Genomic DNA, 8,697 nt, shown 5'->3' with positions numbered 1-8,697 from the left:
ACTGGCCCATACTGCTGGCATGTGATCCTTGCTGCCCATGTCTGATCCTGATATATTACTTCTGTTTTCCTATTGATACAAGCTTCTGGGTTAGTCCAGCTTTCTGACTCTAGGGTATAAAACAGCCGAGTTCATCACGGGCAGTTTGGGATGAAATTCCTCTGTCAGGTTCACCCTCTCTACCAGAACTCAGTTTCAGGTGTTTTGTTGTTGTTGTTGCTGTTGTTATATAAACATTGCAAATGTTTATTTATTTATTTTTGAGAGAGAGACTGAAGGGAGGGACAGAGAGAGAGGGAGGCAGAGAATCCCAAGCAGGCTCTGCATTGTCAGTGTAGAACCAACGTGGGACTCCAACTTGCATACTATGAGATCATGACCTGAGCTGAAATCTAGGATTAGATATTAACCAACTGAGCCACCCAGGTGCGCCAGGCCAATTAGTTATTTTAAAAGGTGCTTCAATCTCTACTTCGAATAGCATTGCCTAGCTCCAGAAGCCTTAGATTTTGCATTAATTCTACAAGTTATCTTACCATTTATACTAGAAGGTTACGTTATAACCTTCTAGATGCCTCACACTTTAGGCAGCTCACCGTAAAGTGTCCCAGGTTAGATTGCTCAAGTGGATTGGTTGCTCATATCACAACATGGTCTTCCTCCAGGGCACTTTCCTGGAATAGGTAGAACTTAGTTGGATGTTTTGCTTATCACCTTGTAGGCAGGTAAGAACAGCTTTCCTGTGTGTGGTGTATACATCTCTAGAAGTCAAAGAGGATGTCCATCCACATTTGTGCTAAATTATTACTGGTGGGAAGAAAAGGCTCAATTTGTTTTTATCTAAATGAAAATATTTTAAATTGTTAATTTGACTTTTTGGTGTATATTTCTACAAATTTTAATACTTGTGCAATAGACACCAAATTCAGGAAACATAAATATTCCATCAGTCAATCAAAATTCCCTCATGCTATTCCTTAACAACACTCTCCCCTGATCCATAATCTCTAATAACCACTCATCTGCTCTCTATCACCACAGTTTTTTTTTAATTTTTTTAATGTTTTGTTTTTTTTTTTTACTTTTGAGAGAGAGATACAGCATGAGCAGGGGAGGGTCAGAGAGAGGAGTCACAGGATCTGAAGACAGGCTCCAGGCTCTGAGCTAGCTGTCAGCACAGAGCCTGACACGGGGCTCGACTCCATGAACCGTGAGATCATGACCTGAGCCGAAGTCCGATGCTTAACCAGCTAAGCTACCCAGGCGCCCCTCTATCACCACGGTTTTATCTTTCTGACAATGTCCTGTAAATGGAATCCTACAACACATAACCTTTTGAAATTGCTTTCCTTCACTCAGGACCATGGCTTTGAGATAATCCAAGTTGTTGCATAGTTATTTTTATTTAACTGCCAAGAATATTTCTATTGTGTGTTATTTTAAGGTTCGTGGACCAATTCCAACATGATAGGCAGGGAGTTGAGGGTCCACACACACACTACCAAGTAATTTTCAGATACCAGCAGGGCTTCTAAGAATTCAACTTAATTCTGTCACTATCTACCCAGAGGTAGCATCAGGTTTCATTGGTTAAGGCTTGAGTCCCACACTACTGTCCCCCATGCCTCACTTCAGACACCTGTTGAAAGCTCCTGCCTCTTACCTGTGTTTATGATGGATTGGAAGTTCCACCAACCTCTTCCTTAGGTTTGATTAATTTGCTAGAGCAGCTCATAGAACTCAGGGAAACACTTATATTTACCAAGTGTATTAAAAGATATGATAAAGATGATGAATCAACAGCCAGATGAAAAGATACATAGGGTAAGGTATGGGGGAAGGGCTTAGCTACTCAGCCTACTCCAGATATGCCACTCTTCCTAATTTCTACATGTTTACCAACTTGGAAGCTCTCTGAATCCAGTCCTTTTGTTTTTTTATAGGGATTTCATTACATAGACATGACTGAGTAAGTCACTAGCCTGTGGCTGATTGAACTTCTGGACCCATGCCCTTCTCTGGAGGTCAAAAAGTGGAGCTGAAAGTTCCAATCTTCTAAATATATGTTTGGTCCTCTGGCAATCATCCCCTGTCCTTGAGTGTGTTCCAGAAGTCACCTTCATTAATAAAACAAAATACACATTTATGGTCCTTGTCATAGGAAATCCCAAGGGTTTTAGGAGCTGGGATCCAGGAACCATGGACAAAGAGTAAATACATATGAGAAATATACTTTGGTCATCTGAATGACCAAATATATTATTTCTTATAAACCATAATATTGCATGTGGATGTATCAGCTTATTTATCCATTCACCACCTGAAGGACATTTGGGCAATTTCCAGTGTATTTTATTACAGTTACAAAAGGGTTGCTCTAAATATTTGTGTACAAGTCTTTGTATAAATAAACATTTTCATTTCTCTATAATGAATACTCAGGAATGAGATTTCTGTGTCCTACAGTCAGCATATTTCTTCAAAAGAAACTTTAACCATTTTTCAGGGCGGCTGCACCAATTTGTATTCCCACTAACAATATATAACATTTCTAATTCTGTAACCTCACCAGTAGTGAATGCCTGGCGTGGCCTAAGCCACTAACCTCTAAATACTTCACAGATATGACATTATCCTGAATCTTTCTGTTTTTATTTCTTATTTCATAGAACACATGTTTCTTAACAAGGCTTCCAAGGCTACTTTTCTCTTTTGCTTATTGCCAATTAACATGGTGCCATCATAATATCCAGATGGTTCAAATTCCTCTGGATGATAATTTGCAGAGGATGGGACAGATAACATAGCCCTTGGGCAAGACTATCAACGAATACTACTGTCTGTCTTTTGTTAATGAAAACTCCTCTGTCCTTCCTTATGGATTATTAAAGAACATATTTGTTTGATTAATGGTCTCTTACCTGTACCTGCAGCCATGTTATTCTGTTCTAGCAAAGATAATACATTTATCACTGCAGCTGCATTTCAGATTACTACCGGGTTGACTTTCCTAAAATTCACTGTCATCTTCCAGTATCCGTCTTGTTTTCTGGGGGAACAGGCAATGATTAAATGGGGTCCTGATAGGGAACATGAACCCTGCATCCAATGAGTATTCAAAGATAGCAGTAATCACTGTCATTTATCCTAGGATATATATTTTTTAATTAAATATTCTGACCAGGGTGAGAGAAGTATCATAAACTTCCATGTTGCCTTCCCTATTGCAAGATTTCTTACACCATGGGCCATGTAATCAATGTGGGAATTCTGCCAACTCCCAAATATTCCCATTATATTTATACATTTGGCAACCAGAGAAATGAATAATGGATGGGTCTGTGGACCCAGAAAATCTGTTGTGAGCTGTAGAAATTCTGCCTTTACTCTAACAAGTAGATTTAATAATCTTCATAAAATTAGAATAGTGAAGGCAGCAGAGTAATTGCTTAATGCATGTGTATTGTTTCAGGGATATTGTTACAACATGTCTCAGGCCCATCTTAGATTCTTATTGAAGAGCCACAATGGCAGCCTGAAAACAAAGTTGACCCCAGATGTGTATAAAATCACTTATCATTCTGTAATTTAAATTAGCTGATAAATGCTTCCAATCACAGTCTTCCATTTACTTTTAGTCACTGTTGCTATTCCTGCCTAAAATTTAAGTTTGCATTTAATTAGTTGTTTTTACTCTCTGTGTTTTCTATCTAGTTTTGCTTTATACTCTCCACTTTCATTTTAAGCATATTTCAAAACCATGAGTAATCAAAATTTAAAGGATGTCACTGCTAGTGGTGTAATTATGAGAACACACAGATGGCTTGTTAAGAGAGGAGGGGGAAAAATGTCTGAGCAAAGCTGCAAATGCTAACTTTCAACCTGGGAATCTTTCTCTCTGTGACATAAGTTCATTGCCAGCAAGTTGTATGACCACACTAACCACACTAACAGCTGTAAATGAGAATCATGATTTTAACAAGAGACAGAGATCCAAAATATATTGATTCTCAAGACAGCTACATATCCCTTCTCCATTGAGATAATTGGAAGGTTTTCATTTGACTTTAAAGTATATATTAGAGAAGTCAATGTATTAAGCAGCGAAACCCAAACCAAAAGTTTGTCTTGACTTTAGCAGATGCTCTTAAGAAATTTTGGGGAAAATACAGCACAAAAATATTTTATCTTTAATTCTGAAATAAAGCTGATAGTAACTATGGATGCATATCAGATTGAGTACTTGAAAATATAAATCTTTTTTTTTCTAATTTTGAGAGAGCACAAGTGAGGGATACGGTCAGAGTGAGAGAGAGAGAGGGAGAGAGAGAAAGAGAGAGAGAGAGAGAGAGAGAGAGAGAGAGAGAGAGAGAGAGAATCTTAAGCAGGCTGCACGTTCAGCACTGAGCCCTACTAAGGGCTCGATACCGTGACTCTGGGGTCATGATCTGAGCTGAAATCAAGAGTTGCACATTAACCCACTGAGCCACCCAGGCACCCGAATATCTATAATTCTTAAAAAGGCTTTAATCTTACTTCAGTAAATGTTTATTGTCGACACAGGCAGTCATAGACTTAGTTCCATGTCTTGTTTTACTGTTTTTGTTTTTGTTTCTGTTTTGTTTTGTTAGAGAGAGTGAGAGAGTGGTAGAGGTACAGGCAGAGAATCTTAAGCAGACTCCATGCCCAGTGCAGAGTCCAACATGGAGCTCAATTTCATGACTTGGGGATCACGACCAGAGCCAAAATCAAGAGTCATGTGCTCTGCTGACTGAGTAACCCAGGCGCCTCTGTTTTGCTTTTGATCAAATTTGATCAAGTATATACAAAAAAAGTTTCAGTCAATTTGGCTCTCATTTGCCTTATTTTCCTATGACACAATCACACAGCAAAACAGAAAACTATCTTCACAGGGGTTATTTCAAAGAATAAATATGCACTCTCTAAAATTTAAGCCACTCTCTCTTTTTTTTCCCTTTGGCATTAAAAAAAATTCAATAGAAAGAAGGAAGGAGTTGCATGTTCAAGTGATATGTAAGGCAAAAAGTTTTGATATATATGCAAATAAGGGAATGAACATAAAGAATGTGACTGTAGACCATTTTATTTTTAGGACTATAAAAACAGTTAATAAAATGTTTTAATTACTTTTACTTGTGTATCCTGTAAGTAGGTATTTCATTCTGTATTCTCATTTTTATGATTTTTAGAATACATACAAAAGCATATATGTGATCCATCAGATGGCTATCTCATAGCTATAAATTGCTTTGAAATTTTATCACCAAACTTTTCATTTTGATTTATCATAATTTGGCTTCATATACACTACATTAATTAGGCAAGTAACTAGAAGTAAAATGAAATCATTCTAAACAAGTTATCTACGAATAACATAATAGTATTTCAATCATGCCTGTGCTTATGACATGTCCTCAAGTGAGACTATCTGATCAAATGAATGTATATCAGTTAGACAACTGAGATTTCAAGGTAGAGTCAAGGAACAAAGGTCTTTGTTTGTTTGTTTGTTTGTTTGTTTGTTTGTTTTTCCTCTCTGTCAACATGGCCATAGCTTCTGCTGGCTGCCATTAGGTATTTGTGATGCTTTGTTAGAGTAGGATCAACCAAATTTTCATAAAACTTTCAATTTTTCAGAAAAAAAAGTTAGTCTTTCCCCAGATATTTTTTGAATGCTGAGAAAAATGTCGAGTCTCTCAAATGCAGCAAAGAAATAATGAAGAAGAATGATTATCTTTTGCGTTTTAACATTCTGTTAGGAATAGCCATGAAGGTTGAGGAAAAAGAAATATATTGGCTCAGGCGTCTTTAAGGAGTGGGCCAAGCAGATTTCCTTTGACAAGTCAAATGGCTTCTAATGAATGACTTAAACATAAACAGGGATTTTTAAAAATAAAAACACTATTTTAAATTTAAATTTTTCAAATTTTCAATTTTGATTATCTGTGATCACTTCAACAAGCATCTAATAATAACAATATGTGAGGAACTGAAATTTGCCAGCTTCATGAGTAAACTAGATCCAGATGCTTGAAGAGGTTTTTGGTGTTCATGAGTGATATTTAGCAACCCCATATATAGTCTTTAATGTAAGGTATATTAGCCAACAATTTGAATACATTTAAATAATCCTTATTTTAAAAATGTTATTTGCAACATAGTTCTGTCTTATGTTTTAATATCACTCATAATCTTATTCACATTCAGGTTTAAATCCTTCATTTTTTATTCAGTTATCACCATAATTTTGTCCAGAGCCTCTAACATTTCTCACTTTTTTCCAGCCTTTCTAACTTTGTTTAACCACAGCGCTACAAATATCTCACCATTTTCTCTAGCTTTGTTATTATTCCTCACCTTTCTTTAAGCTAAAATCACACATCCTTTCCAATTGTTCTATTTCATATGATAGCCTTTCCGTTTGCTTCCATTGTCCTCCAGCACATTTTCTTTGCAATTATTCATTTGCTTTGCCAGCTACTATCTCCATGAAAAGATTTAGGTCGTGGTGCCCTACATTTTTTAGAAAACTTTTCCCAATCATCAGTTCTTGTGATAATTAGTACAAAAAACTTACTAGCAACTTTCTTTGCTTTTTAAAGTCCCGACAGCGAATTATTTATGAGACATATGTAGGATGATTTTTGGTTTCCATCTCATTCTTTTATGAACCAGACTTGCTATATTAAATACTCATTCAAAATTTACCACAAAATTAAACGGTGAAATGGAATCTAGAGGAGAAAAGTCATTTTTTCCCTAATATAGCATGATCTAGTAGAATTAGAAAAGGCAAAAATCACAGATATCACAAAACTAGCTTCATATTTTTCAAAGCACATCCTCATTTTTAAAGGGGATATCTGTCTTCTACCACTGTTACAAAGAGTTGTCATTTAAACCAATTGTGTTGCTGAATAAAAACTATTATACATTTATATCTGTTAATATATATTATATATATTATGTTACAACATACACACACACGTCTGACTTATCTGATATTATACTAATGTTTGTTTCCTCTGCAAAATGTTTCTTTTAAAATCAGGTTTTAGGGGAGGCTGGGTGGCTCAGTCATTTGAGCATCTGACTCTTGCTTTTAGCCTGGGTCATAATCTCTCAGTTTGTCAGTTCAAGCACTGCATTGATCTCCACGCTGACTGTGTAAAGCTTGCTTACGATTCTCTCCCTCTCTCTCTCTCTGCCTCTCCCCTGTGTACTTTCTATCTCTCTCTCAAAATAAATAAACATTAAGAGCCGGGTTTTAGGGGCACCTGCATGGCTCAGGCAATAAGTGACTGACTCTTGATTTTGGCTTGGGTCATGGTTCTAGGCTCATGGCATAGAGCCCTGCATGAGGCTCTGTGCTGAGCATGGGTTCTGCTTAAAGTTCTCTCTATCTCCCTCTCTCTCTCTCTCTAAAAATTAAAAATAATATAAAAATTAAAGTCAGGTTTTAAATTCCACAGAAACATTTCTGAAAAGAACACCTCTTTGAAAGAATAATTAAGCACAATAACACCTGAGGACTGAAGAGCAGAAATATAGGAGAAAAAGAAAGTGTAACTATCCTAATTTTACTGCCGCCATAACCCTGTGCACACACGCACACATTACTTCTACTGACTACTACTAACAAACACTGGTTAAATATACAAAATTTAAGAAATTGGGTTGAGCCATCATTATCTCAGTAATTAGCAAGTCAGTATTAACATAATGATTAACACTTGAGTTTTAATAATATTTTTGCAGGTATATATCTGCTAAGAGTGTCAGGACTAAATATTGAAAATAACAGGAGATAAAAATAAAATAAATAAGAAGGAATACAAAGAAATTTCTTACAAGGCTCATGTTTTCATACCTGGAAGTTTTATTTGACTTTATATCACTTAGTTTCTCATTATAGAAATTAATTAAATGTAATGTTATCATATTTATATATCCTCAATTTGCAAAAAATACATGAAAGTGGCATACATTTAAAAATGTTATGCATACACTTAAGTGAACATTATGTTAATATTAAATACACATTAATATTAAAATAATAAACAGATGGTGTCTAACAGAAGAACACAAGGACACTGAAATAATTGCAAGCAGTTATTTAAAATAGAAGTCTGAATTTTCTTTCCTTTTTTAAAAAAATATTTATTAAACAGAGCCTGATGCGGGGCTCAGACCCACGGACTGTGAGATTGTGACCTGAGCCAGTCAGTTGCTTAACCAACTGAGCCACCCAGGCGCCCAAAATTATGAATTTTCTAATCAAACTGATGTTGTTTTTTGAGCTCTGCATCACTTAGTGACTTTACATTGAATGTATTGCATCATTATAAATTAATATTTATTAATTTTATCTATATGTTGTTTATTTTTTTAAATAACAGATTTATTCTCTCACAGTTCTAGATCTTAGAAAAATCTTTTAAATGGTGATTAAAAAGTAGCAGTGAACTCATCCTGCCATGATGAATATGACACTTTTGTCATAATAAGGTAAAAGTATTTAGCCTGGCGACTACCACTTGATAGGAACTGAATAAAGACAAAGCTATTTTATTATTAATAATATCTCTAGGACCTTCTCTTAACTGTCAGTCAGAACTCTCACCACGATACAAAATTGGAATAAAGCACTTTGAGTTCTTTCAAAGAAAGAGAGGG

The sequence above is a fragment of the Suricata suricatta genome, chromosome 4 (assembly GCF_006229205.1).
Source record: "Suricata suricatta isolate VVHF042 chromosome 4, meerkat_22Aug2017_6uvM2_HiC, whole genome shotgun sequence".
Taxonomy (NCBI): domain Eukaryota; kingdom Metazoa; phylum Chordata; class Mammalia; order Carnivora; family Herpestidae; genus Suricata; species Suricata suricatta.
This window is presented reverse-complemented; position numbering follows the sequence as displayed.